This window comes from Staurois parvus, unplaced genomic scaffold, assembly GCF_062004578.1.
Source record: "Staurois parvus isolate SC_StPar_1 unplaced genomic scaffold, SC_StPar_1.0 ptg001181l, whole genome shotgun sequence".
In the NCBI taxonomy this organism is placed as follows: domain Eukaryota; kingdom Metazoa; phylum Chordata; class Amphibia; order Anura; family Ranidae; genus Staurois; species Staurois parvus.
The window spans coordinates 1,569,138-1,593,485 of NW_028318977.1; positions in this window are offsets into that span (position 1 = coordinate 1,569,138).

Sequence of the window (24,348 nt, forward strand, 5' to 3'; positions counted from 1 at the left end):
CCCCCAAATTCCAAAAGACTGAAAGAAGGCATTAAAGGATTGGCGCTTTTCCCATGTCACCCTGAAAGTCACTTTAAAAGGATCCTCTCCCTGGTAGCCCATATTTAAAAAAATATATTTTTTTTTCTGCTTTGTTAAATATCCCCTGGGGCAGTGCCTGACTCCCCTTGCACTTTTTGAAAATACTGAACATTCGCCCTCCCCCCCTCCTAAGTTCTGTTTTCAGATATTTCAAGTAACACAAGTAGGGATTCAACAAATTCCTCCCAGGTACATTCGGTCATTCCTAGAGAGGGGAGAAGGGAAGGAGGACAACAAAAGAGAAAGGAAAGAGAAGGTAAGAGTAGAGCAGAGCTAAGGATAGAAAGTAAGGGTACAGCAGAGGAAAAGATAGAAGGGAAGGGGAGAGCAGCGGAAAAGATAGAAGGAAAGTGAAGGGGAGATCAGAGGAAAGGATAGAAGGAAAGGGGAGAGCAGAGGAAATAATAGAAGGGAAGGGAAGGGGAGAGCAGAGGAAAGGATAGAAGGGAAGGGGAGAGCAGAGGAAATAATAGAAGGGAAGGAGAGAGCAGAGGAAAGGGTTGAAGTGAAGGGGAGAGCAGAAGAAAGGATAGAAGGGAAGGGGAGAGCAGAAGAAAGGGTTGAAGGGAAAGGGAGAGCAGAGGAAAGGATAGAAGGGAAGGGGAGAGCAGAGGAAAGGATAGAAGGGAAAGGGAGAGCACAGGAAAGGATAGAAGGGAAAGGAAGAGCACAAGAAAGGATAGAAGGGAAAGAAAGAGGAGAGCAGAGGAAAGGATAGAAGTGAAGGGGAGAGCAGAAGAAAGGATAGAAGGGAAAGGAATAGGAGAGCAGAGGAAAGGATAGAAAGTAAGGGTACAGCAGAGGAAAAGTTAGAAGAGAAGGGGAAAGCAGCAGAAAAAATAGAAGGAAAGTGAAGGGGAGATCAGAGGAAAGGATAGAATGGAAGGGGAGAGCAGAGGAAAGTATAGAAGGGAAAGGAGGAGCAGAGGAAAGGAGAGAAGGGAAAGGAAGAGGAGAGCAGAGGAAAGGATAGAAGGGAAGGGGAGAGTAGAAGAAAGGATAGAAAAGAAAGGAAGAGGAGAGCAGAGGAAAGGATAGAAGTGAAGGGGAGAGCTGAGGAAAGGATAGAAGGGAAGGGGAGAGCAGAGGAAAGGATAGAAGGGAAAGGAAGAGGAGAGCAGAGGAAAGGATAGAAGTGAAGGGGAGAGCAGAGAAAAGGAAAAAAAAAGCAAAGAGAAGATGAGAGAAAAGAAAAGGGAAGGGGATAGAAGAGAGAAGGGATGTGTAAAGGAGAGATAAGGGTTGGGGAGAGGAGAAAAGGGAAGAAGAGAGAATAGAAGGGAAAGGAAGATAACAAAAGAGAAGAGGGTAAAGGATAGAAGAGGAGAGAAGAGAGAAGAGAAGACAAAAAAGGAGAAGAGGAGAGAGAATGGGAAAGAAGAAAGAAGGGAAGAGGAAAAGAGAGGGAAGGGAAGCTTACTGTGCTTTCCATGCTGTCCATGCTTTCCATGCTGTCCATGCTTTCCATGCTTTCCATGCTTTCTTTCTGTAGCAGTCACAAGTAGGACTGTCCCCAGGAGAAAGATGAAAGTGATCACTGTGGCCTTCATATTGCTGTTTGGAGGAATATGTTTTGCTCCGGGATCTACAGCTGGATTTTATATCTCGACCTTCAGAGAAGTTTGAGCATTATTTATTTCTAGGCATTGTTCTATGTTTAACAATAGGCTTTTAAAGTTTGAGGACATGAGAACAATGGTGTAATATATTAATGTTCTTATCTCCACGCATAATATCTCCCTTTCTCCAAGCCAAGAAACAAAATGTGGGTTTATATACTGTATCTATATGTGTTCTTTTTATGCTGGAGGTTAACTTAAAAACCAAAGATAGCCTACTAAGTGATCAGAGGTAGGGGGGCTTTGGAGAAATCCTGATGGCAAACATAGGAGGTGTTGGGAGGAATGCAAAGCATAGTTTGGGTAATATTTTCAGATATGGTTGGTGATGTAGCTCAGGGCAGAGTTGTGGATGGCTTTGTATGTTGTGGCCATTATTTTGAGTTTTTAACCAGTGGAGGGATTGGCAGAAAGGGGTGGAGGACACTTAGCAGATGTTGGAGGAGGACTGGTTAGTGTCCAGAATCACACCTAGCACCTCCTTAAGGAGTAATTGATTGCAGTGCAGTGAAGTTGGGGAAGAAGACCGTGGGGAGGGAGGGGGGCCATTATGAGCTTAGGTTTGGCAAGACTGATTCTGAGGTAGTAGTGTGCCATCCATGCACATATGTCAATTAGTAAGTTAGTGATGTGTGAGGAGACTGAGGGAGTGAGCTAAGGAGTGGAGAAATAGACGTGGGGGTCATCAGCATAGAGATGGTACTGGTAACTGTGGGTGGATATCAAATGATCCAGGGAGGAGGTGTAGACAGAGAATAGAAAGGGCCCAAGGAAAGAACCTTGGGGAATGTCTACGATAATAGGAAAAATGAGAGGAGAAGATTGAATTGAGTTGTAGGTGGCGCTGAAGGAGAGCTTAGATGAGTAGATGAAGAAAGAGGAAAGAGCAGAGTCTTGGAGACTGATGGAGTGGAAAGGCAGCAAGAAGGTCTAAGAGTATGCGTACAGAACAGTGGCCATTAGTTTTGGCAGTAATAAGTCCTTATTTTTGGAGGGCAGTTTCTGTGGAGTGTTGAGAAGGTTGTTAAAAGTGAGGTGGTTAGTCAGATGGTCTTAGACTAGGCATTCTAGAAGTTTGAGTAAACAAGAGCAAAGAAATAAGTTGTCTGAATGGGTTGTTGAATGGGTTCAGTTTTCTTAGTTTGGGGGTGACCAGTGCATGTTTAGAGTGGTGGGGAGATGCCAGTAGAGTGTGAGAAAGTGGATGTGAGGGAACAGGGTCCAGGAGGCAGGTGGTCAGTTGGATGTCAGGCAGAAGTACTTTAACCTGCAAATAAAAATGGCCACCTGCCCAAGTCTTTAACTGGCTTATGAAGCAAGGACACATAAACAGGCATCACATAGTGAATAAAGGGGAGAGAACAATTTTCTTGGACAACTTGCCAGCCAGCTTGCTAACAACCGAATTAACCTGTTTAACAGTATGCGTTTATAACAGGGGTTTAGTTAGCACACATTTGCAAATACATACGTAAGCCACAGAGCCACTTCACGGCACCCTGATAATCTGTGGTCCTAACTCTACAATTTGAGAGTCCCCAGAATAGAGGCACATGCATTTAATGGATAGATCAAGGGCAGGTGAACCTGCGGGATCCCACCCCTCTTAAAGGCAAAGGAGTGCACAGGACCCCAGCATGTACCACAATGGCAGCCAGGGTCCTAGTGCACCCACGTACCAAAACTCCAATATGCAAATAAAAATGGCCACCTGCCCAAGTCTGCTTCATAAGCCAGTTATAGACTTGGGCAGGTGGCCATTATAAGGCAATCAGCTAAGGTGACAGTTACACATCATCCCCCGGATGAAGCTACGTAATCCCTGTAGCGCAACGCGTTGGGGAGGGGCAGTGACGTCACCGCATATCTTATCTACTATATAGGCGAGTACTGAAGGTGTGAGGACACACACCCTTTGCTTTGTTTTCTACTGCCAGCTAAGGCTATTGACATACCCAAAGCACAATGTTATGTGTTACATGTGAGTGCATTATGGAAGCACATTAAAGTTGTTTTTATCTCTGGGATAAGGCACCATATTCTTTATCTTTTTTTTTTGCATGAGACATACAAGGAAAGGCATTGGATTAAGGAGCGGATTAAAGGATGGAGTATCCCTCACAGACTTGCAGCCACACAGGCTCACAGCTCAACTGCAAAGATCCTATCTTTATATTGAAGGAGAGTATATCTATTTTTGCTGGAACTTTGTCTGCTTAGTTGCACTTGGGAAAATACTGTTGATCTTTTTCACATCATATATTATCTAGTTTTTTATTTTTATATTTATTTCATTATGAAATTCTTTGTGGTTTATTTATGGAATATTTGCACATTTATATGAGAATTGCACATTCAGTGATTTGATATTATGGTATCACTATTTTAATTTGTTAATATTTTTTATATTTCTTTATATCAGTCACTAGAGATGAGCGAATCGAACCAGGCGAACCGGAATTCGAGTCGAATTTCAGGAAATATTCGATTCGCGGCGAAACCGAAATTTTGCCTACTTCGGGTGCGCGAATCGAACATTTCCCGATCAGCCGGCAAAAGTGTCCCTGCAGTGAGCTCCGCTATTTCTGACAGTTCTCTGACAGAAGGAACACATGTTTAGCGGTTGAAACATTGTATCTATTAGTTTACATTTAGGATACAGATGTTTCAACCACTGTTCATGTGAAGAAGCTGTGAGAGAACTGTCAGAAATAGAGGAACTCTGCACATACACTTTTTGCCGGCTTGGAATTATTCTTCTTTTCATCCTACTTCTTCTTCTTCTTCTTCTTCATCCTCATCCTCATCCTCATCCTCTTCTTCTGAGGATGAGGATGAAGAAGAAGAAGAAGCAGTAGGATGAAAATAAGAATAATTCCAAGCCAGCAAAAAGTGTATGTGCAGAGTTCCTCTATTCTGCAGATACACTTAGAGGAGCTCTGCACATACACTTTTTGCCTGTTTGGAATTAATCTTATTTTCATCCTACTTCTTCTTCTTCTTCTTCTTTATCCTCATCCTCAGAAGAAGAAGAAGAGGAAGAAGAAGAAGAAGAAGAAGAAGTAGGATGAAAATAAGAATAATTGCAAGCCGGCAAAAAGTGTATGTGCAGAGTTCCTCTATTCTGCAGATACACTTAGAGGAGCTCTGCAGATACACTTAGAGGAGCTATGCAGATACACTTAGAGGAGCTCTGCAGATACACTTAGAGGAGCTCTGCACATACACTTTTTGCCGGCTTGGAATTAATCTTATTTTCATCCTACTTCTTCTTCTTCTTCTTCTTCTTCATCCTCATCCTCATCCTCAGAAGAAGAAGAAGAGGATGAGGATGAGGATGAAGAAGAAGAAGAAGAAGAAGAAGAAGTAGGATGAAAATAAGAATAATTCCAAGCCGGCAAAAAGTGTATGTGCAGAGCTCCTCTAAGTGTATCTGCAGAGCTCCTCTAAGTGTATCTGCAGAATAGAGGAACTCTGCACATACACTTTTTGCCGGAAACCGCTGTATGGAGGGAATGTCCCAGAACTGTCATAAATAGTCTATTTCTGACAGTTCTGGGACATTCACTCCATACAGCTGTTTCAACCGCTGTATGGAGGGAATGTCATAGAACTGTCAGAAATAGACTATTAATGACAGTTCTGGGACTGTCCTTCCATACAGCGGTTGAAACATTGTATGTATTTGTTTCCATAAATGGATCCATTTATGGAAACAAATACATACAATGTTTCAACCGCTGCATGGAAGGACAGTCCCAGAACTGTCATTAATAGTCTATTTCTGACAGTTCCATGACATTCCCTCCATACAGCGGTTGAAACAGCTGTATGGAGTGAATGTCCCAGAACTGTCAGAAATAGACAGAAACTGTCACAGAACTGTCCTTCTTCTCATCCTTCTCCTTCTTCTCATCCTTCTTCTCATCCTTCTTCTCATCCTTCTTCTCATCCTTCTCCTTCTTCTCATCCTTCTCCTTCTTCTCATCCTTCTCCTTCTTCTCATCCTTCTCCTTCTCCTTCTTCTCATCCTTCTCCTTCTTCTCATCCTTCTCCTTCTCCTTCTTCTCATCCTTCTCCTTCTCCTTCTTCTCATCCTTCTCCTTCTCCTTCTTCTCATCCTTCTCCTTCTCCTTCTTCTCATCCTTCTCCTTCTCCTTCTTCTCATCCTTCTCCTTCTCCATCTTCTCATCCTTCTCCTTCTCCTTCTTCTCATCCTTCTCCTTCTCCTTCTTCTCATCCTTCTCCTTCTCCATCTTCTCATCCTTCTCCTTTTCCTTCTTCTCATCCTTCTCCTTCTGCTTCTCCTTCTCCTTCTTCTCATCCTTCTCCTTCTTCTCATCCTTCTCCTTCTTCTCATCCTTCTCCTTCTCCTTCTTCTCATCCTTCTCCTTCTTCTCATCCTTCTCCTTCTTCTCATCCTTCTCCTTCTCCTCATCCTTCTCCTTCTTCTCATCCTTCTCCTTCTCCTTCTTCTCATCCTTCTCCTTCTCCTTCTTCTCATCCTTCTCCTTCTCCATCTTCTCATCCTTCTCCTTCTCCTTCTTCTCATCCTTCTCCTTCTTCTCATCCTTCTCCTTCTCCTTCTTCTCATCCTTCTCCTTCTTCTCATCCTTCTCCTTCTCCTCATCCTTCTCCTTCTCCTTCTTCTTATCCTTCTCCTTCTCCTTCTTCTCATCCTTCTCCTTCTTCTCATCCTTCTCCTTCTCCTCATCCTTCTCCTTCTCCTTCTTCTCATCCTTCTCCTTCTCCTTCTTCTCATCCTTCTCCTTCTCCTTCTTCTCATCCTTCTTCTCATCCTTCTCCTTCTTCTCATCCTTCTCCTTCTCCTTCTTCTCATCCTTCTCCTTCTTCTCATCCTTCTCCTTCTCCATCTTCTCATCCTTCTCCTTTTCCTTCTTCTCATCCTTCTCCTTCTGCTTCTCCTTCTCCTTCTCCATCTTCTCATCCTTCTCCTTCTCATCCTTCTCCTTCTTCTCATCCTTCTCCTTCTTCTCATCCTTCTTCTCATCCTTCTCCTTCTTCTCATCCTTCTCCTTCTTCTCATCCTTCTCCTTCTCCTTCTTCTCATCCTTCTCCTTCTTCTCATCCTTCTTCTCATCCTTCTCCTTCTTCTCATCCTCTCCTTCTCCTTCTTCTCATCCTTCTCCTTCTCCTTCTTCTCATCCTTCTCCTTCTTCTCATCCTTCTCCTTCTTCTCATCCTTCTCCTTCTCCTTCTTCTCATCCTTCTCCTTCTTCTCATCCTTCTTCTCATCCTTCTTCTCATCCTTCTCCTTCTTCTCATCCTTCTCCTTCTTCTCATCCTTCTTCTCATCCTTCTCCTTCTTCTCATCCTTCTCCTTCTCCTTCTTCTCATCCTTCTCCTTCTCCTTCTTCTCATCCTTCTCCTTCTCATCCTTCTCTTTCTTCTCATCCTTCTCCTTCTTCTCATCCTTCTCCTTCTCCTTCTTCTCATCCTTCTTCTCCTCATCCTTCTCCTTCTTCTCATCCTTCTCCTTCTTCTCATCCTTCTCCTTCTCCTTCTTCTCATCCTTCTCCTTCTCCTTCTTCTCATCCTTCTCCTTCTCCTTCTTCTCATCCTTCTCCTTCTTCTCATCCTTCTCCTTCTCCTTCTCTTTCCTCATCTCCAAGGGCATTTAAATTAAAGGTACAGTGTTCTGCACTAATTTAAAGGCTCTCTGAAGCCTAGAAACCCTTTTTATAAGTCATCTTCGTAGCGAAGAAATTCGCATCGAATCGAATTTCACACTGGAATTCGCCGAATCAGCCGATTCGAATTTTTGAGAAATTCGCTCATCTCTATTAGTCACTATTAATTATATATTGATTTTTTCACAAGCACTTTGCACATGGTATTAGAGCGCGGTAATGATTTGATTGATATTAAACGCACATGTTATGAGAGTGGGCAAACCAGCGAACTAATACACATAATTGTCAGTATACCTCAGTGGCTCACAAGTTAATTAGTACTCATATTTTGTCCTTGCAAAGATGCCACATCCTACCCTGAAGTTGCTGATCTGCTGACTTTGATACAAAAGGCAGAATGAGACAATTTTTGGAGGCTTCCAAATAGTTAGCTACTGTATGTTGAAAATGTATCATATGTGCCCAACTCAACCAAGTTTTTTTTAATGCCAAACCAAATGTCCTTCACTTCTTTTCACATGAACACCCCAATCCAATGTGTCCATCACCACTGCCAGATGCAGACCAGTACCACCATCAGGTGCTCTTCTACCTGCAGGTGGGACTGTATGTAAGCTGCTTGAATAGTCCAAAATGTGTAAACAAGACAGAATTTACTGTTCAGCAATTTCATTACAAGAAAAGATATCAGTTTGAGTGCACCTGTGCACTGCAACCTGGGAACTGTCTTGCAGCAAAGTTCATCAGGTCTTTTGGGATAGGTTGGAGAATACCAAGTGGTTATTTACACTTTGCTTCTTAGGTCTTGGCCAAACTTGCCACTGGCACCACATTTTTCATACAACAAGCTCAAGTCTGGGGTAACCATTGCCACTGCTGCTCCTACATTCAGGAATAAGAGGACTTGAGGTACGTTTGTCATCAGAGGAGGTCCTGCCACCATCAGGAAATGCAGAAAAAAGGGTTATTACACAGCACCTACTGAAAGATCTGCATTTTGGGCTCCCTATGGAATGATGGAATTAGATCAGCCAGTTTCCCTCATATCTAATAGGATGACCACCCAATAGGGGTTCCTCTCTTTGATGAACCATATCCTGGGGTCCTTGCACTTGCATTTATATATAAAAGACCACATTTTCCACAAATTGCCTGCACCAGAGAACCTAAGGTCCTCACTGTTGTAGGATACAGCACTGTGCTCCATAATCTCACCATAATTTCCTCCTCCTTGCGACCAGCACCCCAACCCTCTTCCTCATGTTCCTTCTCAAACTCCCACAGCTTCCTGCCTCACAGGGCAAAGACAGTAGGCTGGGGCTCCTTCCTGGCCCTGAGACAGCAACAAGTCATTTTCCTACTGCTGTGCCTCCAGTGGCCATTCTTTTAGGCCTTGCATGAAAAGGATTGTATCCTTTAACCCTACCTTCTCATGGCTCACCATTTTGCTCCCACTTCAAAAGATGTGGTGAAAAGAACCCCAGCTCCCCAGACACTGCCACATACCATAACTGCACAGGTACTCAGTAATGGCATGCTGCAGCAGGTGCAGTTGCTGAAGCATGGCCAATATTGAGTTTCATTGGGTGGAGGTGTTAGGTTGAGGGTATGTGTAAGGAAAAGTACATTTTTAATTTTTCGCAACCAAAGGTCAGCCAGCAGGTTAGTGAAAATGGGGTAAATTCACTAAGGGTTAAATAACAACTGAATACATGCGGTAAATAACTCAGGCGGCAAAATATTGTAATCGCAGTAATTACCCCATTTTTTCATGCAATAATTTATCGCACACTAGTTGGTTGTAAAGAAAGCCGGCTGCCGAGTCCTTAACAACAGATGACTCATCAGCTGTCAGCATATTTCCTGCTGATGGCTGAATGTAAAAAAAGAATTGCAGGCAATTGTAAATTATTAAAAAAATGGCGTGGGGTCCCCCCCATCCACACCAAGCTGTTAGGGTCTGGTATGGATTTTGAGGGGAACCCCACACCAAAATGAAAAAAAAAAATGTTGTGAGTTTCCCCCCAAAATCCATACCAGACCCTTATCCGAGCATGTAGCCCGGCAGGGTGGGAAAGGGGAGGGATAAGTGAGTGCCCCCCCACCACTCCTGAACCATAGCAGGCCACAGGGGGCAGGGGGGCTCCCCATGTTGATAGGGACAAGAGCCTCTTCCCCACAACTGTGGCTGGTGGTTGTGGGGGTCTGCAGCCAGGGGACATATTGGAAATTGGAAGAGGGGGCCCACAGATCCCGCCCCCCTCCCTATGTGAATGAATATGGGGTACATGGTACCGCTACTCATTCATAAAAAAAGTGTAGTGTAAAAAAGGACAGAAGACAGCCTTTGACAAGCGCTTTATTAAAAACAAAAACTAAAAAAAGTACCTCAAAATAGATCCAATGTCAATCACGATGCCCGCCACCATCACCGACCCGAAAAAAGAAAAAAAAAACTTTGGTCCGCTGTTGACGCTGGCTCCCTGCATCTGACAGTTATGTTTGCCTCACAGTTCTTAAATATCTAAGAGGCGGGGCCACCTGGTGACATCAACTGGGTGACCCTACCCCCTTGTGACATCATTGTGTGCTGTGATTGGCCAAAGCATTGCATCTGACCTACTGGCTGGGAGTATCTACCAGGATTATGCAGCCAGGAAGTCCCCAGAACAGCGGTGCATTTGTGGGAACATTGTGTTGGACAGATTGTGCAGACACATCTTCACCAGCCTGGGATATGGAACTCTTCTTGGGCATATTTCTTATCTTACCCCGCCTTGTCCTCGAAAACTGCATAATACAACATTTGCCCATTTTGCCCTAACTACTACCAGCTTTATTTTATTAACTTTTTATGTTATTTCCGCTGAAGATGTGCCACTTGGTTAGCAAGATCCAAGCTGGATCTGAGGTGGGACATTTAGAAACGAGTGGAGTAATGCACTTTATGTATCTGGGGCTGTGGAACGGTAGCCAGGGCATCCTGGTGGGCACGCCCTGGTTAATCAAGACTTATTGTAAACATGTTTTCCAGCACATAGACAAGGAAGGCAGGGTGGGGAATTCCTGTGACTGCTAGCCATACTAATAAGACTTGTCTAGGTGCCTAGCTGTTAATTAAATTATTGTTTAAAGATTCCTTTGTCATGCTTTTACTGGTTGTACGTCTTATCTTATCTCCTGGGGATATAAAGTATGTGTCTGGGTTTTAATAAACAGTTATTCCTTTGGTTTTACCGCAAAATCTTGTCTGTGTATGAGGCTTGGGGTAAGGGGCTAGTATTAGCTATCAGTCTGCTGGAAGGGTTTGAAGGGCAGGAGGCACAGGTTGGCGGAGGCAGCCAGTTGGGGTGCCAGGCGGTCCATAACAGTCACCATAACCACAGAGCACAAGTGACAAATGGATGCATTGGTCCAGGAGGTCCATCAGACTTAGGGCTGTTTCAAGCCCAAGATAATCTACCAGGAAGCTTGAAGGAGCCAGGTCCAGTTTATCAGGAAAAGGATTAATTTGATATTCTTGTGATCCAGGGTCTAAGCATGTGCAAAACAATCCCCCATCCCACCTCAGATTTGGTGTGTCCAACCTATAGAACTGAAGAAAGGATCTGGGTTTACAACCACTCTAAGGCAGGGTTCAGCCAAAACTGAACCCAGTCGGGGTGCCGTCACAGCCACCATAACCACTGAGCACCAGTGACAAATGGATGCATTGGTCCAGGAGTTCCAACAGACTTAGGGCTGTTGCAAGCCCAAGGTAAGCTACCAGGAAGCTTAAGGAAGCCAGGTCCAGATGACCAGGAAAAGGATTAATTTGACACTGTTGTGATTCAGGGTTTAAGCATGTGCAACACAATCCCCCATCCCACCTCAGATTTGGTGTGTTCAACCTATAGAACTGAAGATAGGATCTGGGTTTACAACCACTATAAGGCAGGGTTCAGCCAAAGCTGAACCCAGTCGGGGTGCCATTAAAGCCACAATAACCACAGAGTACAAGTGAAAAATGGATGCATTGGTTCAGGAGGTCCATCAGACTTTAGGCTGTTGCCAGCCCAAGGTAAGCTACCAGGAAGCTTGAGGAAGCCAGTCCAGTTGATCAGGAAAATAATTAATTTTATATTCTTGTGATTCAGGTTCTAAGCATGTGCAATACAATCCCCCATCCCACCTCAAATTGGTGTGTCCAACCTATAGAACTGAAGATAGGATCTGGGTTTACAACCACTCTAAGGCAGGGTTCAGCCGAAGCTGAATCCAGTCAGGGTGCCGTCAGAGCCACCATAACCACAGAGCACAAGTGACAAATGGATGCATTGGTCCAGGAGGTCCATCAGACTTTGGGCTATTGCAAGCTCAAGGTAAGCTGCCAGGAAGCTTGAGGAAGCCAGGTCCAGTTGATCAGGAAAGGATTAATTTGATACTCTTGTGATTCATGGTCTAAGCATGTGCAACACAATCCCCCATCCCACCTTAGATTTGGTGTGTCCAACCTAAAGAACTGAAGATAGATTCTGGGTTTATAACCAGTCAGTGAATGGAACTACCATGGAAAGAAATGAGAAGTAAACTAACGACCCTTCATTAGGTCTTGGAGAAGAATTCCGTTGTGGTAACCAATGGATCCATTTTAACAAGCACACTCTTTCTTTGTTTGGACATAGTGCTGGTGCCCCTACACTTCTCCTCTATCTTTGTGCTAAGAATTGGAGAAGCAAAGGAAGCAGCATTTGGCCAGCATTGACTTAGGTTTTTATACAAACTTTTGGTGGACATAAAGCAAACAGAATTTTTTTTCCAACGTTCTTGTGTTTTATTGTTATAATACGGTATACAATGACATTGTTGGGACTGGACACATTCTCAGATGAAGTGCTCTGCTTATGTATACATATGTAGTAGCTTTCTAGAATAGTTTTCTAGAAACAAGTTCAGGGAAATGTATCTTTTGGCTCCTCTGTAAAGTGTGGAGCAGTATTTTCTTAGTTTTGGCTGCTCTTGCCCACATGGAAGAAACATATATTTGAAATATATTTTAAAAATATTCTTTGAAAATATATTGACATGTATCTGAAATGCTACAATTTTGGCCATATTCAATATATTTCAAAATATATTTCAATAAATAAATATATATATATATATATATATATAGTATGTTTAAATGCATTTTTATTACAAAATATATGCTGAATATTTTTAAAAATACATTTCAAATATACTGTATGTCTTTTAAAATACAAATCTACATTTTTGGAATGCATTTACAAATATATGTAAAAATATATGTTAAAATGACTTTTTATATGTTAAAAAAAATCTGAAAAATATATTTGAAACAACTGTTATTTTTTACAGAGAACATTTTGTACAGCTGCTCCATGCCAGGACGGTGAAAAGACACACAGCATGACCAGCTAGTAAAAGTTCACCGGACCAGAACGGTCCCTTTCATTTTTTTTAACCTTTCACTTGCCTGGAAAATATGATTATTCTGATGCAGTTCAGTTTTGGGCTCCAATTCACAAAAAGAACATTGGGGAACTGGAGAAAGTACAGAGAAGGGTAACCAAACTGATAAGAGGCATGAAGGAGATCAGCTATGAGGAAAGATTAGAGGAACTGAATTTATTCTCTACTGAGAAAAGGAGATTAAGGGGGATATGATCACCATGTATAATACATAAGGGGGGATATAATCTCCATGTATAATACATAAGGGGGATATGATCTCCATGTATAATACATAAGGGGGGATATGATCTCCATGTATAATACATAAGGGGGGATATGATCTCCATGTATAATACATAAGGGGGATATGATCACCATGTATAATACATAAGGGGGATATGATCTCCATGTATAATACATAAGGGGGGATATGATCTCCATGTATAATACATAAGGGGGGATATGATCACCATATATAATACATAAGGGGGGATATGATCTCCATGTATAATACATAAGGGGGGATATGATCTCCATGTATGATACATAGGGGGGATATGATCTCCATGTATAATACATAAGGGGGATATGATCACCATGTATAATACATAAGGGGGATATGATCTCCATGTATAATACATAAGGGGGGATATGATCTCCATGTATAATACATAAGGGGGGATATGATCTCCATGTATAATACATAAGGGGGGATATGATCTCCATGTATAATACATAAGGGGGGATATGATCTCCATGTATGATACATAGGGGGGATATGATCTCCATGTATAATACATAAGGGGGATATGATCTCCATGTATAATACATAAGGGGGGGATATGATATCCATGTATAATACATAAGGGGGATATGATCTCCATGTATAATACATAAGGGGGGATATGATCACCATGTATAATATATAAGGGGGGATATGATCTCCATGTATAATACATAAGGGGGGATATGATCTCCATGTATAATACATAAGGGGGGATATGATCTCCATGTATAATACATAAGGGGGATATGATCTCCATGTATAATACATAAGGGGGGATATGATCTCCATGTATAATACATAAGGGGGGATATGATCTCCATGTATAATACATAAGGGGGATATGATCTCCATGTATAATACATAAGGGGGGATATGATCACCATGTATAATTCATAAGGGGGGATATGATCACCATGTATAATACATAAGGGGGGATATGATCTCCATGTATAATACATAAGGGGGATATGATCTCCATGTATAATACATAAGGGGGGGATATGATCACCATGTATAATATATAAGGGGGATATGATCTCCATGTATAATACATAAGGGGGATATGATCAACATGTATAATTTATAAGGGGGATATGATCTCCATGTATATTACATCTTTACATCTGGAGGAAAATAAATGTAATCTCCAAACACGGAAAGGTTTCTTCACAGTGAGAGCTGTGAAAATGTGGAATAGACTCCCTCAAGAGTTGGTTGTGGCCAGCTCAGTGGATTGTTGTAGGAAAGTCCTGGATTGTTTCTTGGATACACAGAATATAACTGGATATAACATTTATAGGTAAAGTTGATCCGGGGAATATCCGATTGCCTCTCGAGGGATCAGGAAGGAATTTGTTCCCCTGGAGGAGCAAATTAGATCATGCTTTGCTGGATTTTTTTGCCTTCCTCTGGATAAACTGTGGGTATAGGGTTATAACCTTTTTTATTTTATGGTTGAACTGGATGGACTTTTGTCTATTTTCAGCCAGACTAACTATGTATGTAACTATGATGCTAATCACATAATTTTCTGTGACATCAGGTGTCTAGTGCTTCACAGAAGGAAAGTCAGAAACGAGGGAGTCAAGGCAATTCACGCAGAATCTTTGCCCATCTTGCTTCCCCTAAAATTTACCAACATGCTTCAAAACAGCTGTGAGAACTCAAAATCTCCCAATCTTGACCTAGGAAACAATGTGCACACACAAATACACAAACCACCACCTCGTCCAAATTACGAGCTTGTTACCACAATGCTATTGGATCTGAACAAAACACATTTATTTCATGAACTAGTGTGAGACTTTACAAATGTTGTAAATGCAGGCCCTTTGTCTGCTGTCTTGCTTGAACCAAGCTATGGCTACCCACCCAATGCATGGCAGCACAGTAGTTAAATGGTTAGCACTTCCACCTGGCAGTACTAGGGTCATTGGTTTGAATCCCAACCATTGCACCACCTGGCTGGAGCCTGCATGTTCTCTCTGTGCCTACATGGGTTGTTCCCAGTCTTCTCTGTGACCTCCGAATATGGGGGTCAAGATTCTGACCAGTTATTGCAATACAGATGTTATAAAATGAAAGTGTATGCTGTGAACTCATTCACAGCTGGACCATGACACCAAGGGCCTAGAAGACCTAGCTGTTATGATCTGTGTGTCTCCAGTGGAATGTAATTTTCAAACAAATAAGGTCTAAGGAGTTCCCAGTCTTTTCTGTGGCTTCCGAATATTGGGGTCGGGATTTTTACCATTTATTGCAATACAGATGTTATAAAATGAAAATGTGTTCTGCAAACTCTTTCTTAGCTGGACCATGGCACCAATGCCTACAAGACCTATCTGTTATGATCTGTGTGTCTCCAGTGGAGCGTAGGTTTTCTAAGGTCTGAGGAGTTCCCAGTCTTATCTGTGGCCTCCGAATATGGGGATTGGAATTTTGTGGTAACTCCAAGGTTAGTACATCCAAACTGAAGACCTTCTAGTGAGTGGGGAATTGAGAGGCTGAAGGGGTAAGCAATTCAAACCTCCAAGAATATGTAGCGGATGAGCAGAAACCAGCCAAGTCATAAATCAGGGCAGGAGAGCAAGCTGGCCCAATGCCAGTGTCAATGTAGCACCCTCCTAATTAGGCTGTTAGGTAAATTTATGGTTGGCTTGCTCTGTAACACTGTTCAACAAATTTTTATTTTTTGCCAGTTTTGGAAACAAAAGGATCCATTTCTAAATAAATTTCACATTCTGAGTTCAAATATAACAATGAAATTTGTCAATTGGCTCTAGTTTTTCTGTAAACGGAAAGTTTTCTACTATAGGCGTAATGACTACATAATGCACAATAATTATATAGATAGATGTCTTTCCACAAATATAAAGCAAGTGATATTGACTACATAACAAAGCCTAAATGGCATAATATATTGCATAGGATTACCAAGAAAAATTATAGCCATAAGCTAAGTTGAATCATTTTAATACTTAGGATTCTCACTAGTTTTGTCTTCAGTTTGTGTCGGTTTTGCTTCTCTTGGCTTTTCTCTTGTATTCGAGGAAAGGGCTATCTCTTACAACTGCACGTGACTACACGCTTCAGGTTCTTCCTCACTTGACTCAACCATGAAGGATTCTGGTGCTTTAGGAATTGGTAGCCCCTCTCCATGAGGAACTGGACATATTGCCAATGGAATATTTGGATAGTGCACAGATAACTTTTTCTTCTTATTTAGCCCTTTTACAATTGGAGGCACCATACAAAAGTAACAATTACTAACATGATCTGTTGGCTCTCTCCAAATCATTGGCACAGCGAAAGGCATAGATGCCTTTTTTCCATTCAACCATTGCTCCAGTGCCGTCCCACAAGAATTGCAGCATATATGTGGTGCCCAGCTCTTGTCCTGGTCTCCTATCTTGCAGCCAAAATACAAGTTGTAGGCTTTCTTAATCATTCCTGTTATCCTCCTTTTTTGTGAGATAAAAGTTATTTCACCGCAGATATAGCAGAAATTATCTGCTTTATTCACACAAGTTTGAGGCATTACTGAGTAGCCTATATAAGCATAAAACGAAATGTAAAGACGCTGTCGAACTACAATCAGCTACAGATGCTGCAGCTTTTATGCAGTGAAGTGATGCAATTAAAGGCTAATATTGCATCATCTCAGTATACATGCAATTTTCTATTGGTCACCAGTATCAATTGCGCATAATTTTGAATGGCTTACGTCATTAGATGGGTGAATATATCATGGAAACTAGAGCCAATCAACATTTTTTAGGGTCATTTTCGTTTTCAGCACCCCAAAATTATGTAAGATTAGCTAATTTTATGCCCAAAACTTTTTACCTGTTGAACAGTGTAATCAGAGGAGCTTTGATTGGTTGGTCTGGTCTATTCAATGCTTCCCAAACTGAGAGTTTACTTGCTTCCCCTTGCCTCTGGAAGAAGTTTCTGGAACTTAGAGAGGCAGAATTCAAATGACCAGTGTGACTATTAAGCAGGGCCTAGCCAATCCCTGGCGAGGTGTGCCCAGAAGGTGGCTAGGATGTTGTGAAATAGCCTGGAGGCCTGAAAAAATATGTAGAACCAAGACCCTAATAGTCAGCTATGTAATGGAGCAATTTTTTGCCCCATGCTCATAATAATTTTCTGTGTTTTCATTAGGATTTGTTGAGGTTTGATGCATCACTATTGCGGAAACATACAGGTATGTCCCCTTGGAGTGAGCAAGCCATCGGAATTCTCAGGCAACTGCTGCCCGGGAAGAGGAGAGAGGGAGTGTAGGTCACCAGGGAGAGAAGTACTGGTCAGTGCATGGTAGTGGGACACCTGGGGAACCTCCACCAAAGAGACCCTCACAACTCCTCAGTCCAGTCTGAAAAATGTGGCAACCCTAGGTGTGGCAGGGGGAGCAATCAAAGGAACGATGCCCTGTGTCTCTCCCTGCAGCAGCTTAAATTTGGTGAGAGGAGAGACACAGGGCATCATTCCTGTGATTGCTCCTCCCACTCTGATCCCCCTCCCTGGCTTGCTCACAACTGGATTTCCCTACTGTTTGGGTCCCTGGGGGCCCAGGACCCCTAGAGGAGGACTGGTACTACTCCCCATCGGAGGCCCTAAGCAGCAGCACTCAGGACACTAGCGCACCCTCCCCTTTCTCCAGCTGGGGCGATGAGCTGGGATCTGATAGAAACTTTGTAACAGTTCTACGCCAGTGCTGTTCCCTTCAGGACTCCGAGATGGACACTAGGAGCCTGCAGTGCAACAAGGAGGAGAAGGAAGAGGTGAGGTAAGGGTCAGCTGCACCCTAGGCGGCAGTGAGCCCTAGGCAGCTGTCTAGTTCACCTAGTGGTAGCATCGGCTCTTTCCACCACAGTAAGGACCCTGGTCTTCTAAGGCTTGTTGCCATTCAGACCATTCATAGAAACTTCTTTCCATATCTGGGTGTATCTGATTTATAAACCAATTGCTTACACTGGATGTACAGTTGGATAAATGGCTCTATATTTAGGATGTATCCGTTCTATAAATCAGAGGCTCTGGATGGACAGTTGGATAAATGGCTCTATATTTAGGATGTGTCCGGTCTATAAACAAGAGGCTCTGGATGTACAGTTGGATAAATGGCTCTATATTTAGGATGTATCCGTTCTATAAATCAGAGGCTCTGGATGGACAGTTGGATAAATGGCTCTATATTTAGGATGTATCCAGTTTATAAACCAGAGGCTCTGGATGTTCAGTTGGATAAATGGCTCTATATTTAGGATGTATCTGGTCTATAAACCAGAGGCTCTGGGTGGACAGTTGGATAAATGGCTCTATATTTAGGATATATCTGGTCTATAAACAAGAGGCTCTGGATGGACAGTTGGATAAATGTTTCTATATTTAGGATGTATCTGGTCTATAAACCAGAGGCTCTGGAAATACAGTTGGATAAATGGCTCTATATTTAGGATATATCTGGTCTATAAATCAGAGGCTCTGGATGGACAGTTGGATAAATATTTCTATATTTAGGATGTATCCGGTCTAAAAACCAGAGGCTCTGGATGGACAGTTGGATAAATGGCTCTATATTTAGGATGTATCTGGTCTATAAACCAGAGACTCTGGATGTACAGTTGGATAAATGGCTCTATATTTAGGATGTATCTGGTCTATAAACCAGAGACTCTGGATGTACAGTTGGATAAATGGTTCTATATTTAGGATGTATATGGTCTATAAATCAGAGGCTCTGGATGGACAGGTGGATAAATGGTTCTATATTTAGGATGTATCCGGTCTAAAAACCAGAGGCTCTGGATGGACAGTTGGATAAATGGCTCTATATTTAGGATGTATCTGGTCTATAAACCAGAGACTCTGGATGTACAGTTGGATAAATGGCTCTATATTTAGGATGTATCTGGTCTATAAACCAGAGACTCTGGATGTACAGTTGGATAAATGGCTCTATATTTAGGATGTATCTGGTCTATAAATCAGAGGCCCTGGAAATACAGTTGGATAAATGGTTCTATATTTAGGATGTATATGGTCTATAAATCAGAGGCTCTGGATGTACAGTTGGATAAATGGCTCTATATTTAGGATGTATCTGGTCTATAAACCAGAGGCTCTGGATGGACAGTTGGATAAATGGCTCTATATTTAGGATGTATCCGGTCTATAAACCAGAGGCTCTGGATGGACAGTTGGATAAATGGCTCTATATTTAGGACGTATCCGGTCTATAAACCAGAGGCTCTGGATGGACAGTTGGATAAATGGCTCTATATTTAGGACGTATCCGGTCTATAAACCAGAGGCTCTGGATGGACAGTTGGATAAATGGCTCTATATTTAGGATGGATCCGGTCTATAAACCAGAGGCTCTGGAAATACAGTTGGATAAATGGCTCTATAGTTAGGATATATCCGGTCTATAAACTCTGGATGTACAGTTGGATAAATGGCTCTATAATGGTTCTTCCCAGAAGAGTGGAGGCTATTATAGCCAAAAAGTGGAACAACTGCATATTAATGACCATGGTTTTGAAGTGGGAAGTCCAACAAGGTCATATAAGTGTGATGGTAAGGAGTTTACAGACTTTTTGCCATGTAGCGTATTTTACACATTCAGGCTCCATGCACACTAAGCTAAAAAAAGCTGGTTAAAAAATGCTGGTAATAGCTGGTAGTAGCACTCAGAAGCGTTTAGGAGCATTAGCATTTTCACAGTACATGTAGAAGAAGTAGAAGGAAAAAAAAAGCTAGAAAAAAGCTGTTAGGAGCATTTTAGTAGCGTTTATCAGCATTCAGGAGCGTTTAGCATTCTTTTCTGCTGACAAAAATGCTCCAAAAAACTCTACAAAAATGTTTTGTTTTCTTCTCCTAGATGCTGAAGCTCAAAAGATGCTAAGAGCCTAAAGTATTGTGCATGGACACATAGAATAACACCAGTTGGCTTCTAGGAGCAGAAAAATGCTAATAACTACTTCTAGGAGCTTAAAAAAATGATAGTGAACATGGAGCCTTAAGCTCTTTTTTAGCCCTTTAGCTGCCAGACCCGTTATTGCATTTTTTGCATACATTATTATTATTATATAGGATTTATATAGCGCCAACACTTTACAATATAAGGGAGACAGTACAATTACAATACATTTCAGTACAGAAGGAATAGGAGGGCCCGGCTCGTGGAGCTTGCAATCTAATGGAAGGGGGAGGTGATACAAAAGGTGATAGCTGCGGGGGATGATCTGGCGGAGGTGATTCAAGTACAGTTCTTAGGTGGAGGTGGGGTAGGCTTCCCTGAAGAAGTGAGTTTTCAAAGATCGCCTAAAGGCAGACAGGGTGGGGGCTGACCGGACATGCTGTGGTAGGGAGTTCCAGAGAATGGGAGAGGCTCTGGAGAAGTCCTGGAGGTGAGCATGATTACAAAATTATTAAATAAAAAGTGATTAAATAAAAAGTGATTAAAAAATAATTGTGGGCCTGAAGATGACACAAAACCCCCAAACGTTATATATTTTCTAAAAGCAGACACCCTAGAGCAGTGATGGCGAACCTATAGCACGTGTGCCAGAGCTGGAACGCAGAGCTATCTCAGTGGGCACGCCAGGAAGAAGAGGAAGATGAGCGCACACAGACCAGCCATCCAGATCTCGTCCACACTGGACCCCCATCAAACTACATTTCCCACATGTCTCTGGGGCCAGGGTGGGTGTGGATGAGAGGAAACGGCTCCTATGCGGATCTGGCACCAGGGGTGATGTAGCCGGGGATGGGTGTGGAAGAGAGGAAGAGGCTCCCACACTGCTCCCACACTGCTCCGGGGCCAGGGGCAACGTGTTCAGAGTGGATGGGAATGAGCTGCTGGGTTGGAAGCCACACCGACACTTCCAGAGGTGAGATTAACTGCTTGCAGTGTCATCCATCAGTGCCCAGAATTGTCACCCATCAGTGCCCAGCAGTGTCGCCTGTCAGTGCTGCACAACAGTGCCACCTGTCAGTGCTGCCCAGCAGTGCCATCTGTCAGTGCCCATCAGTGCTGCCCATCAGTGCCACCCATCAATGGTGCCCAGCAGTGTCATCCATCAGTGCCCAGCAGTGTCACCCATCAGTGCCCTGCAGTGTCGCCTGTCAGTGCTGCCCAGCAGTGCCACCTGTCAGCGCTGCCCAGCAGTGCCACCTGTCAGTGCCCAGCAGTGTCGCCCATCAGTGCTGCCCATCAGTGCCACCCATCAATGATGCCCAGCAGTGCCGAGCAGTGTCATCCATCAGTGCCCAGCAGTGTCACCCATCAGTGCCCAGCAGTGTCACCTGTCAGTGCTGCCCAGCAGTGCCACCTGTCAGTGCTGCCCAGCAGTGCCACCTGTCAGTGCCCAGCAGTGTCGCCCATCAGTGCTGCCCATCAGTGCCACCCATCAATGATGTCCAGCAGTGCCCAGCAGTGTCATCCATCAGTGCCCAGCAGTGTCACCCATCAGTGCCCAGCAGTGTCGCCTGTCAGTGCTGCCCAGCAGTGCCACCTGTCAGTGCTGCCCAGCAGTGCCACCTGTCAGTGCCCAGCAGTGTCGCCCATCAGTGCTGCCCATCAGTGCCACCCATCAATGATGCCCAGCAGTGCCGCCGGTCAGTGCCGTCTGTCAGTGCCTCCAGTTGGTGCTATCAGTCAGTGCCGCTTATCAGTGCCCATCATTGCTGCATATCAGTGCATCATCAGTGCCTCCTCATCAATGCCCACCAGTGCCGCCTCATCAGTGCTACCTATCTGTGCCGCCTCATCAATGCCCATCAGTGCTGCCTATTAGTGCAGCCTCACTAATGCACATCAAAGCAGAAATATTACCTGTTTGCAAAATTTTATAATAGAAGCAAAGAAAACCTTTTATGTTTTTAATTTTTTGCTCTTTTTTCATTTATGGTGCAAAAAATAAAACACCCAGTGGTGATTAAATACCACCACAAAAAGCTCTATTTGTGTGAAAAAATGAGTGTTGTATGACCGCACAATTGTCATTGTCAAGTGCAACAGCACTGAAAGCTGAAAATTGTCCTGGGCAGGAAGGGGGTAGAAGTGCCCGGTAGGCAAGTGGTTAATTACAGTGTTGGTACTTTGAAATAAAAAAGTTGGTTTGTGTTGCAGTTTTGGGCACTCGGGCTCAAAAGGGTTCGCCATCACTGCCCTAGAGAATAAAACAGTGGTAGTTCCATTTTTTTACGTCACATGATAATACCGCAAAGGTCTAAAAAACCCACAAAATTTCAGTAAAAAACACACTAAAGTGAATTTTAGGGCAAACAAATGCAGTAAATTACATACATTTTTGGTGAAATATAAAAGAGGAGTAAATACCCAACATGTCAAGCTTTAAATTTGTGTGCGCCCGTGAAATGGCAGCAAACTTCAGTACCATTTATTTTCTAGATGACACTTCAAAAGCCACCCTAGGTCATCGGTTTAGTGTTACAGAGGTCTTGTGCTAGATTTATTACTCTCACTGCTACGTGCGCGGCAATAAGTACCATGTGTATTGCAAGCAACGTTTTCACATGTATGTGCCCCTGGTGCATGTGTTTATGTTCGTATCTGCATACATGTGGGAATGGGGGTGGGGCCTCAATTTTTGGGGGGGTTATGTTATGTGCTTGGGTGTAATTTTTATTTTTTTGCAATAAAAAAATATTTTTTCTTCTTTTTTATTCATCACATAAGGGACACAGAGTCCCCTATGTGATAATTTTTAGGTGACATGTTCTCTTTATTGAGTCATGCAGAGTCTAAAAGACCCCCAATCAGGGGGGTACTGACAACTCATGGGGCCCCCGGGCATTAGGGGATCATGGGGCCCCTGTGTCCTTGACCAAACGCAAAAAAGCTTAAGAAAAAGGTACCAGGGTCATCTCATGGGGCCCCCTACTGACCCCCGGCCCTCGGGCGGTGCCTGAGTTTCCAAATGGTCAGTCCGCCCCTGTCCCCAATGTCCCCTCTGGGCTCCACTGAATGTATTGCAATGCAGATCACATTGCAATACATTCCTCCCGGCTATTCTAGTGACAGGGGTGACCCGGAAGTGATGTCACTTTCTGGGTCTCTCCCCTCCACCCGACAGCACCTGCCATGTAGGCTCTGGGCCCGCAGATGGGCAAACAGAGCCCAGATTACATGATGGGGGTGCATTGGGGGGTGCCTTTATTGGGGGCCATGGAAGCAATCGGGCGGCAGCGCAGCAACCCCACTGCTTCCACCTGACAGACAGGAGTCTGCCTGTCCATTTTATACACAACCCCAGTAGCTGCAGCCATTGGATTGTGTGTAGACCGCCCCACTATCTTGTCTGTACAACATATGGACCTGGCAGCGAAAGGGTTAAAGGCAACATGGTGTCAGCTAAAATTCTCCTTTGAAGAACAACTCCAGGAATGAGATCAGTTCAAACACATCTAGGCAGGTGCCTACTTGGTAGGTTGCTCTGAGCTAGGGAGTATCGTCTGCCAATTTCCTGGGCTTTTTGGACTTTCCTCTCCACTTTGTTCAGCATATAAATCGGGGGGGAAGGATGGGCTTGGGGCGAGCAGAACCGTATGGGAAAGGCAATAGGGTCCAGGCCAGTTGAGGATGAAACCCGGAGTAATCTTCCATCAACACCACCCTAAAGGAATCTATCTGTGAAGGACTCTGCCATTATGGACTTCTACCTGAAAAGGTATGCCTGGGCAGCTGAGAATTAGTTAGCAACTGAAAGGTTTGTAAACTGTACTGTTGCAACCTACAAGTAAAGCATTGTACCTGAGCCTGGTCTGAAGTTATTCAAAGGGGTGCATGGTGGTACATGGTGTATCAGAACTGGGCCTGTAAAGCACGCACGGGGTACCAGAGAAAGGCCACCTCAAAGAGCTAACCCAGCAGAAGATGAGGAAGGCCACCATGAAGGGTTAACACAGCAGAGGAAACGGAGCAGGAGAAGAGTTGCTATGGGTAACCATGAACTGGTGAGCAGAAATTCAGCCAACCAGCAAGGAGTGGTTCCAGGCTTGGGTGACAGGTCCTGTAGTAACAAGGGGGTCGGTGTTCTGTCTCCTTCCCTAGCAATCAGTTCTCCATAAGTATTCAGGTCAGAACTCGTGGTACAGAGACCCCATGTATCCAGCAGCATGGTACAGGAGAGCGAAGGAGTTAAGTAAGTGAGCGCATGAATTCCGTGCTAGGTGCATTGCGGGATACCATTCTGTCACTGGGATTGAGGTGGCAAAGGTATGC